Source organism: Pteropus vampyrus, unplaced genomic scaffold (genome assembly GCF_000151845.1).
Source record: "Pteropus vampyrus isolate Shadow unplaced genomic scaffold, Pvam_2.0 Scaffold85, whole genome shotgun sequence".
Lineage (NCBI taxonomy): Eukaryota > Metazoa > Chordata > Mammalia > Chiroptera > Pteropodidae > Pteropus > Pteropus vampyrus.
The window spans coordinates 1,724,790-1,736,237 of NW_011888866.1; the positions used below are offsets into that span (position 1 = coordinate 1,724,790).

The 11,448-nt window shown below is 35.5% G+C and overlaps 1 protein-coding gene across 2 annotated transcripts in view; it reads right to left on the reverse strand.

Annotated features, from left to right (window-relative positions):
* Window positions 1-11,448, reverse strand: part of USP3 (ubiquitin specific peptidase 3) — an 80,445-nt gene that overhangs the window by 68,136 nt on the left and 861 nt on the right. The window lies entirely within an intron of this gene.

An 11,448-nucleotide genomic window follows, 5' to 3' on the forward strand; every position in this document is an offset into this window, starting at 1 on the left:
AACAGCAACAATATTTTGCTCTGTTCATTAGAGAAGGTAAATCTGAGTTTAAACTTTACTCAAATAGAGTAATGCAAAATTTCAGTTTCAGTGACTTAACTTTCTGAATGACAACTAATAAGATCCATTTCTGATAGGGCAAGCAATTTGCTCTAAAAACTGGATTGAAGATATTTCATCTAAAAACAGATACCAAATTGAACATGGCAGACCAACTTCTCTTATCTTTCCCTCCTAACATTCCACTAAAATAACAATAAAGGACTTAAATAGATATCAATTCACAAGTATAAAGATAATATGTGAGGCAACCAAAGCAGACAAAAGATTTCATGTTTTTGGAAGTCAGGAAGAAGTTATAAGAGCAGCAACAATCTTAGTAGTACAAAGGAAACTATAACCTAAGGGCCAGCAGAGAAGAATGCAGAAGGGAGGTGGCTCTGGGCTCAGGGACATCTGGCACAGCAGACAACAAGGGTAGGAATTAGACTAAAAATAAGGAGTCTAAGGGCTGTAAGAAACAACTGAATCATGGAACTTCCTGCACCCTGATGTCAGAATATCAGTGGCCAGAGGAAAGACTGAAAAACTAAATGGTGCTAGAAATACAGACATCATGAGTATCTTTCTCCAAGGTGGCTTGCTCCCCCACCTCACAGTGAAGTCTGCTGTAGAAACAGAAACAATGCAAGGAGCAAAGAAAAACTTCAAAACAAACTAAAAAACCCTGGAGTAATAAGAGAAGATACTGTAAAACGACAGCAACAGAATGTATTAAAAAGTAATGCTTAGGAAAATGAGAAAGAACACTTGAAAATTTAAAATATGATTATCGAAATTCAATAGAAAAGTGGAAGGAAAAAAAGGAACTAGCTCAGGTACTAGAACCAAAAGGCAAAGAAATAAAAAGAAAATTAAAGGTTCTACCCGGACACCCAACATTCAATTTATAGGCGTTCCGGAGGAAAAAAAAAAAAGGTACAAATTAGGAGATTTAAGTACGAGAGGATGAGTGTGCTAATCAAATGTATGGACCGAAAGGTCCCTTGAGTATCTATCACAATAAAAGAAAATCTACTCATGCCAAGACACATCATTCTGTAATTTCAGAACACCACAGATAAAAAGAATATACTAAAAACTTCCAGGAAGAACAGTAATCAAAAAGGTTTCAGGTTTCTCAACAGCAACACTGTTAGCCTAAAAACAAAAGAACAATGCTTTCATAACTCCCAAAGAAAAATTTTCTCTAATTGTCTATAGTCAGTCAATCAATCAACTATAAAGGTAGAATAAAAGTGTCAGACTTGCATGGGGTCAAAAATGTGCCTCCCATGAGAAGGGAGCTAGATGATATACTCCAGCAAAACAGTTTAATAAACCAAGAAAGAGAAAGACATGAGATCCAGGACATGGGAGTTCTAATAACAAGGGAACAGCAAGAAAATCAAAGGATAAAGACAGTCCAGTAGGCCTAGAGAACAATTAGTTCAAATGAGAGCAAGAGGGTTCTTGGGAAGGTTATCAGAAAAAAAGTGCTAAGAGATTATTTAACTGCTTAAGTGCTTGGAAAATGATATTCATAAGACATCTGACAGATTTACAGCTATACTTGGGAGAAAATGTGTAGAAGGTAAACTAAGCAAAATTTTTAAAAGGCAATTATTTACTCGAAGAAAGTAATATGTGGACAAGAAAGAAAAAGTAATCATGATTATCAACCAAAACTTGTAATTTAATTATATTGAGAAATGGAGAGGGGGGCAGAAGGAAAGGTGGTGCAAACATGAATGTCTTCATTTACCATAGCAAGAGCTCACGAGATAATGCCTAAAATTGATAAATTAAGAAATAACAGTGCATTACTCAGATGTATGCAGGTAAATATGAGAGAGAAAGCTAAAAAGGGCTTAAAGTTGTTGTCTGTGGACAGTACAACTGAGGGTGGAAGGGAGAGAGACTGCTGTTCTATTTTAAACCTTCGATACTATGACAACTGAGTATTATGTATTATTTTTTGGAAGCATGAATTAACCTTTAAAAGGTAAATTGATTTAATAATCATATCAATTCATGAAATTTCCCAAACTATTTTTTTTTCTTTAAAAAAGTATGTCTAAAATCTATTACACGGCATACAAATTACAACAGCAGTTTATCATTTGAGGCCAGGCACCCACTGAATTCCCTATATACTGCAAGGCTAATTTGCAGAGCTAATGGTATATGTCCTCTACCAGAAAATGTAATTTCAAAATTTGTCATCTATATGTTAACAGATCCAGACACCTACAGAGCCAGAAAAAAGAGGGCATCTGGTCCTGCTGACTTCCCACACAGAGGCAAATTCTGATCCATAAGACTGGTCTCCTCACTGCCTGAAGCTTTTTACTCTGTTTTGAAACAGATTTCTGAAATCAGTTTCTGAAATCAGTTTTCAAATGAAAACATACAGAAACAATGTATGTGAAACTACATATTCTCAAAAACTGTAATGTGCTAAACAAATTTGTTATTCATTTTATTACAAACTCAGACTTGTTTAGATCTAGTTTGGTGAAAAACACCTAATGAAGTTATTATGCTGTATCTATTCTACCGGTTTTCAGCTAAATACTGGAACTGTGTGTGTCCCTCTCTCCAAATAAGGGGAAAGGGTAGTGGGGAAAAGGATTAAAATTACCAAAGCCAAAGCAGATTACAAATGGGAATAAAAATGGGCTGCTTTTGCCTTTGGACGACCAGACACAAATAACTACAGAAAAATTACCAAGACTTTGTACTGTTTCAAAAATAACTTCCTCTTTGAAGCTGATTATATGAAAAATGAACACAAAAGCCATGAATCACTTAACAAAAATTCCGGCATCCAATACTTTCAATTATTTAACATAGCAAGATCTGATGCAATTTCATGATTTTGCCAACTACCCGAGTAAGCAAATCCATGGTTAAACAATAGTGAGATCTTCAAAAGAAATGAATCAAGTCATAAATGTAAACACCATACAACTATTATTTCAAAACAATAGCAAATGTATGCATTATAAGAGTCTCATATGTATATATATATTTTGTAGGAAGTACTCCCACCTATAAAAAAATAAAATAATTAAGAGATTTAGGGACTTATTACCAAAGACTTTACTCAGGGAACAACAGGTTTAATATCTGCATTGTACAATTCTCTTCCTAGTTTTTTATGGTGATATAATAAAGGTTAGTGTTCAAATGCAAAGTGGGGGAAAAATTACCACATGTGTTTGTACTGGTGTTCTGGGAAGCTATTCTTTTAAAATCAATGGAACTATTTATGAAGAAGTTGAAAAATATATATGTAAACTGGACAGACTTACACTCTGCTTAAAGAGCTAGCTACCCAATAGTACAGAAAACAGACACCTGCAAACTCCAAAACTGCAAACTCCAAAACCAAGAGTTGGAATATTTTTTTATAACTAATAGGCTCAATTTTAAAATCTTACCCATATTTTCTCAAGAATCGCCATGAATTATTCAAAGAAAAAAAAAGCCTGAAACAATATTTTTAAATGAGGCTCTAAAAACACTATACACAAACAAAACACTTGAAATAACTGAAATGAAACGGATGCAGTAAAGCTCTCAAAATTAAATTCTCATAGCATGAAATGTTGAGCTCTGGCACCTACTTCATACACATAAGGTGAAGCTTGAGTCCTTAGTTGCTACAGAGCAATTTCTCAATGTTAACACATCTATTAACATTCAAAATAATTCAGGTGGAAACTAGCGTTCATGAAGCCAAAGGAAATTTTACTGTATGACACTAAAACATATATGCGCATATATATGAATCAATAATATGTGTTGGCCAGTGTTTCCAAATTATATATAAGTTCTTATTTAAAAATACTATCAGATTATTTCTCTAACATGTTATCTATCAATTATCCCAGGCAAACATTCTATTACAAAAATGTGTTTCCTAGAAATTTCAGCATGATCTTCAAAACTGATCAAGAGAGTGCCATCCCAAAACAAAGAAATGGACAATAATCTATTACTTAAAAAAGAAAACCTGAGCATAGTCAGTAAGGACAAAGATTTAAAGCAGCTAAAATAATAAGTGTACTACCTCATAATCAGTTAAATTAAACCTGAAGGAAGAGCAGTTAATCACTAGCCTGCTCTTCCTAGAGATTAGACAGTACAAGAACAGTCCATAAAATTAAGAGACTTCTTGGTGGGTCAAGGATAAAACAGGCAAGCAGATTTCTACAAGGCTGTCTTAAACCCAGCTCGAACAAAGAAAAATATCAGGACAGAACATCTATTCAAAATGGAAAACAGCCCAGTGATAGAGCTCTTTAATCCTAAAGCAGAGTACAAAGTCTCCAGATAAAATCCATCTAGTTATATCTTTTCAAAGATTCAAGCGGGCTCATCTTAAAAATAAACTCTCAATTCCCTCCTCAAAAAGGTCTCAAAACTTAATTAGCTAGCATTTATTAATTGTGAAGCATTTAGCTAACATAAACACCAATACACCTATAAACTTCATTTTTCAATGTCCAAGTTTAATTATAATAGTTTTCAAAATCTGAAATTACCTTTCTAAGCTCATCTTTATTTTATACATCTGTAAGTAGCACACATATACCTACTTTTCAGTGTATCTTAAGAAAAAAAAATGTATTTTAAACTCTTAAGTCTAAAGACTATAATTAACTTTTACAAGAAATACAATTGGAAAATCTTAGAATATAACTAAATGGAACCAACGAAGTACATTGCCTAAAAGCAAAGATTCCAATAACCTCTGAACTACCAGAGGCAAAAGCTAAATTCGGTATCTTAGAAATCCTCCCCGCCCCCAACTCCCCCAGCCCCTCACCATACACACAACAGACTACCTCCAAGAAAAATCTCCTCTACAAGCAACAAAATGGAAAAAAAGGAGCGGGCAACTTCAAGAACAGAAACATATTTTTAAAATAGCCAAAAGCTAATAGCATTTTTACCCACAGCTATATTGAGAAGGCTAGTTTATTATACCTAAAGTAATGTGAATAGTCTACAAAAGAAAATTAGATCTGAAATGTAACGAAGACATTCAAAAACAGCAGTTTTCTTTCAATTGTATTACCAATCTCTTCCCAATTTGCCTGCACTTTAATCAATAATCAGGAGGAAGAACTAGTCAAATATAGAATTTTAAAATAAATTATTTTCAAATGTGAAATTTAAAATGTATTTTCACATCAAGAATCTTCAAAGGGATGATTTCAAGTATATTTCCAGACACTTAAATTATCAAGCATTAAGTTACTGGATGACAAAATAAAGACCCTGCTCTTAAAAAGACAATTTAAAAGTGTGGTTTGAATGGCATTTGAATTTAAGCTTTGGATTCTCTCTATTCTGCCCTCCTCTCCCACCAAGCATCTTAAGCAACTTTTAATCTGTCTCAGTTTCACAATCTATAAAACAGGAAAAACTACAAGGATGGGTAGTTAATTAAATTAGTCAGGGTTAAATGTTAGCAAACTGCTTTGAAGTTACTTTATGTTGTTCTCAGTTCTCCTCCTACTCAGTAAAACTAATAGATGAGAAAACATCTGGAATTACTATAGATACTAACATCTGCAGACTCACAGCAGTTAAACGATTATCTCTATTTACAAGCTCCTAAGCCAGAGTTCATTCAACTCCAAAAGATTTCAGGATACAATTGCAAAGAACAATTTTTAGGTAAATTTCCTTTCAGTCTGAAAGGTACCTACTCTTACCTACATTCTCAAATCAGACTATTACAACTCGCAGAGCATCTTGAGAGGACTTGGCACAAAACAATTCTAGGTAAGATGAACAAGCTGTTATGTTGTTAATGCTATTTTCAGCATTCTAAACTGTCAATCAAGGTAAGCTTCATCACAAATACACCATCCAAAAAGTACTAGTCCCTGCTGAGCTTCTAAGTACTTCCTTCTAAGCCATCTGTCCAGGAAAGCCCTAATAAAACACCTAGAATGCAGTTGCCCTCACATCCAAAGGAGCTATGAATAAACATAAAACACTAAAATACATTAAACCCTACACATTTTTCCACTTCGAACACTGATAAAATACATACCCAAGTCTCTTCCAGTGACCAGGTTGAATACAAAACTCATAGACAGGTGGGTCAGAAACTGCAGCTTAATCAAAGGAGACCAATGTTTTTTTTTTTTCAAAGAAAGAAAAATATATAAAATAGCACAAGAAGTGGGGAAAAGCTTAAAAAGAAAAAACAAAACAGGTTAGGAGGAAATGTACACGTAAATTACTCCCTGATGGAAGACTCAATTAAATTTTAAAACAGGAATTTAAATTACTCACTGAGCTACAAACTAAATTACTCACTGTTCTGCTTACTGAGCTACAAATACTATAAAAACGTAAGTATCTCTAAATCTAATTTGAAGGATCCAAAATTAATCTATTATATGCCAGTAAAGAAGGAAATTGCATAAATTTCAACAAGGAAAAAGTAGGATGTTATAAGAGCCTAAGGCTAACGCTGTAAAAGCAAGGAATGATGAGAAAGAATTAGTTTGAGAATAAATGAATAACGGGAAACTGAACAAAGAGTTCAAATTCTCCCCTCAACTCCATCCTTTCTTCTGTTTAGGCCATTAAGGATAGTCTGTGTATACTAAGAATACTATTTAGAAAATAACTTCTAGTCAACATGTCAAAACTTTTCCACAACAGCAAAATATTAAACTCAATCCCTAGACCGCAGCCTCTTCAAACACATGGAGCACATTCTAAATTCCAGCTCTTTCACATCTACCTCCAATTATTTAGAGACTGTGGAAATATGGTGAGGTTGCTTTAAGGTTATGGGGGGTGGAGTGGGCAGAATACTGCCAGAAACACTAGAAAGACAATTACATTTGACTCAAGCTTATAAATATTATGCCAAAAGTTTAAATTCTTCAGAAAAGTGTATGAAATTAAAATATTAGTCCTCAGAATTAATGTGAAAAAAGTATCACCTGTCTACTGATTTTTAACTGCCTCATCCACATTTACTACAACGTCCACCTGCCCATTTGTAAACAAAGAATGTCAAAAGAATACAAATTCATTGTGTTAATAACACTGTAGATGGTCATGTGCTCAGAATCCAAAGTTTACAGACTAAAATACTGAGAATGAGGACTGGTGAAACAATTCTGGGAGGAAGTTCACTTACTTTGCATTTATTTTCAACATAAAGTTAAAGACTATTCCAGCCTCGATCTGAATGGAGAAAGTTTCTTTATTCATTAAGCAAATATTTACTGGGCATCTTATTATGTGTTAGGCACTTAGTGAATACTTCCATAGAGTGTTACTAAAAAGCAGTAAATATATATGACTTAATGAAAAGTGACTGATCCTATCTAGAAAATTTAGTCTACTGGGCATACAAGTCCTCTTTATATATAAGTTGTGAGAGAAATATGATACAAAATAATAACTTATCACTCCATCAAGGCTGTTTCTCACCTTTTCGCAAACTACAAATTTATTTATTACCACTGACAGGAACTCAATAATCAGTACCTCATCCTACTAAATGGATCGTTAAAAAAAGCAGGGGTTCAACTCCAATACCCATCCAAAATTGCAGACATTTACCTGATCTACACTTACTTTTCTTGGGGTAATGTGTGTGTACTGGAAACTTAAAGAGGCATGCTCGACTCTTTGAAGAACTAATCGAAAATTTCTCATGCCTGTGCTGAGTTTAAGCTGCTCAGTTTAACTGGCTATTTAACCCAAACCACTGAAGTTCAAATGCTTAGTCTTTCTTGGTTATTAAATGCCTTCTTTAGTTATTAAAACGGTTGTGTTTAGGGCATCTTTTTGAACAATTTGGTCTTCCCCTTCCCTCCTCCCCTCCCACCCCCCACCCCCGTATTTTGCCACTGGTTTAACTCTTTTACCCACAGAAATGAGAAATGCCCAAGTCTCCAGCTTCTGAAAATAACATCTGGTATGTGCACATAACAACAAGCTTGGGAGAATGTCCTAGTTTTTATTTAAAACTTTTTCATTTAAAATGAGAATGCCTTTAGCAAAGATTAGACATAAATCAGCTTTTACCTTATTAGGAGATTGTTATTTTCAACATTTACCTTAAACCACAACATGGATTTATCTTCTAACCAGTTAGCTTCCTGTCTCTCCTCAACTAGATTAAGTTGTTTTTTTTTTTTAAAGCAAAGGACTACTGGATCCCATGATCTGTAGCCCAGCTAATATATTTCAAAAACTCTGTAAGCCTCCACAAAGACTTAAATGTTGCTAGCCTTAAGGATTTCTCTAATACTTTAAAGCTGTTTAGATAAGAACAGGTTTAACTGTTACTACAGTTATATACCAGTGGGTTCTTAAAGTGTAGGCCTGGACCTCTGAGAGTTTTCAAGACCCTTTCAGGGGGTATGTGAGATCAAACTATTTTCATAAATAATATATTGCTTTTATTTTATATCCTCATTCTCTCACAAGCATGCAGTGGAATTTTCCAGAGGCTACATGATATGTGATATATCAAGAGACTGAATGCAAAAGCAGATATGAAAATCCAGCTGTCTTCTACTAAGCCAGAGTTGTAAAAATATAAAATACCACTCTTCCCACTAAATTTTGTTTCGAAAAGATAGTTATTTTACATAAACAATTATTTATGTTAACTGGTAATGCATTTATTATTGTTATTTGTGTTTTAATAAATACATATTTAAATATTTTCTATTTTAATGTCTGGTACAGCAGATATTAATAGATAAAATCCATACAAAAGTTCTTTGGGGGTCTCAATAATTTTTAAGTGTAAAAGGGTCCTGAGAACAAAAAGTCTGACAACCACTGTAGTATACAATTACATAACCTAACATACAGTGCCTTCCATATATAAGAAGCTCAAGTTAATTCCGAAGTATAATTACTTCTTACAACCCCTAATCTTGTTGAGTAATATATCTCCTTGTAAAGCATAATTCAGCATAAAGCCAGTCTGTCCTAGGCCCTATTTAAGGAGCTTTAGATATTTAAGTATTCAGAGTCCTCTTTATAAAGACGTTCTGACCTGTAACACCTCCTATTACTTGAAGTATGTATGAGTTTCTCAACGTTTTTCACAAAAATTACCTTCTTCATCCTATCAGCAACCTGTGAAGTAAATGTGAAGTATTATTCCTTTTTACAGATGACATAATGAAATTGATGCTTAAAGGAACAGAACTACTTGTCCAAGGATGTACTGCTCGCTAGTAGAACCTAGGGTGTTTCTTTTGTAATTTGCTTGACTGCCTTAAGGCTGTTTCGCTGTGGTGTAACTGCAAAGAAAACAGGACAACGGCATGACTTTTATTGTCCCAGTGCCAAAACAGGGATTTTTAACTCCTTAATAAGAATGTAATCAGACGCAATAACCAGTCACAGCATTATTCAACACATTGGCTACCCTTTTGGTTCCCTACAGACAGAGGAGGGAGAGGGTGGGGGGGAGGGAGAGAGCGAGAGAGAAAGAGAGCGAGAGAGCGAGAGAGCAAGAGAGAGAGGCGAGAGAGAGAGAAAGAGGGAGGAAGGGAAGGAGAGAGGGAGAGGGAGAGGGAGAGAAGAAGGGAGGGAGGGAGAGAGGGAGAGAGAGGGAGGGAGGGAGACAGGAAGAAAAGAAATTCAAGAGTATTGGAGAATAAATACCAGGATACATGATGCTATAATGCTCCAAGATGATGAATTCATTAAGGACTCACAGATTTACTAATCATTTAATCACTGGAACAACAGGCAGGCAAGGACAAGATCAAGTTCAATACAATAACACCAGATTATATCAATGAATGGATGCCAACAGGTTAAAATGGGAGGCCCACATGAAGAGGGTTCAAATCATAGAATATGGACAGAAGAAAAAACACATAAAGTTGGGAAACTAGCTTTATTGGTTCTACAAATCCAAGCTCATAACTAGAATCACCCTGGCAAAGGAAAGTCAGAGACAAACTGTTGCAAGATGCAAAGATGCCAACCTACCCCTGGACAGAAATCATCCCTCCCTTAGGGCTAGACATACTAGTTTGTTCTTGTTATCAGCACAAGTCTCTTCATCATGCCTCATTTTAACTTAAGTTCCTCAAGATATTCTCAATTTTCTGCATCTCTTTTCCACAGTTAAGTGGACTCCCTGACTGTGAGACTGACTCACAACAGGGTATCTGCCACTTGCATAAACTCTTCCTTTTTTCAGATGCATGTGCCTAGTAGTGAGTCGATTTTAAAATTTGATGTGATTTTACCAGGAAAAAACAAAACAAAACAAAAGTGTGCTAATCGTCTGCTTTTATCCCTGTAGTTTACTACAGATGAGCAAGAGTAATTTCATCATTCCTCATGAGGTCTGCTTTTCCTTGTGTTTACTTTGGTCATTTTTTTTCCCCCAAATCTCGTTTGGAAAAAAAAAAAATTAAAAGTTACAGCTATTGCGCCACAGCTATAGCTACAATTATAGCTAATGCGCCACCAACCAATTTGTAAAGCAATTTGACACACCTTATTTGTCGTTTCATACTCAACATCTACTGTGAAAGATACATTCGTAGGTAATAGCTAATTTAAGTTTCTGCATCCTCATAAACGAACTGCAATACTGCACTGTAAAACCAATTAACCGGTTAATCTTTAAAGGCTTCATGCTGAAAAAATGACTTTACAAAGGCAAACAAAGCGTCAAACCTCTGAGAACTCCAGGAAACCGCAGTTATTTCTATTCCTTATCCTGGAGTACATTTTTCTTTGTGGCGTTACCTACGTTTTTCTCCAAGGACATAATCACCATTCAAGAAGTAACCTGTCTAAAGTGTTAAGGCATTCTCTAAACTATCATCCCAGCTCCAGCCCACAACGAGAAATGTCACACAGCTAAATGGTACCATTGCTGTTTCCCTACGTTTCTTCAAATGAACTTAAGATTTTTGAAGTGCATCATTCAAATTTTACACTACAACCCAAGCTACCATTGATCATCTCAAAGCTAATAAACAAAGACTCCAGCAGCGGCACCAGGGCCCTACCAGGAAGTAATCAAAGCAGTGTGCCCAGTGCGATCCTAAGTCGCTAGAGCAGACAATAAGGCACCGGGGATTCCAAGGGGCCCGGCAGAATGAGTTCATTTGCTTAAGCAATGCAAAAGCATTACATAAACCTAACAACTGTTCCACAGCACATGAATTTAGGAATCCCAATGCAATTTCGGTCAATCCCAAACATCCGAAAGGCAATCGAACCGCCTCTCCAAAGCAGCTGCTGGATCCGCCTCCCGAGTTTTTAGCCTGCAGCTTGTTTCCAAACTTCACCCTCCCTGGCTGGTGAAAGACTCCGACATCGGCCGCCCGAGTTCTGAGCACCTCTCCGGGCTCGGGGCTCCCACCC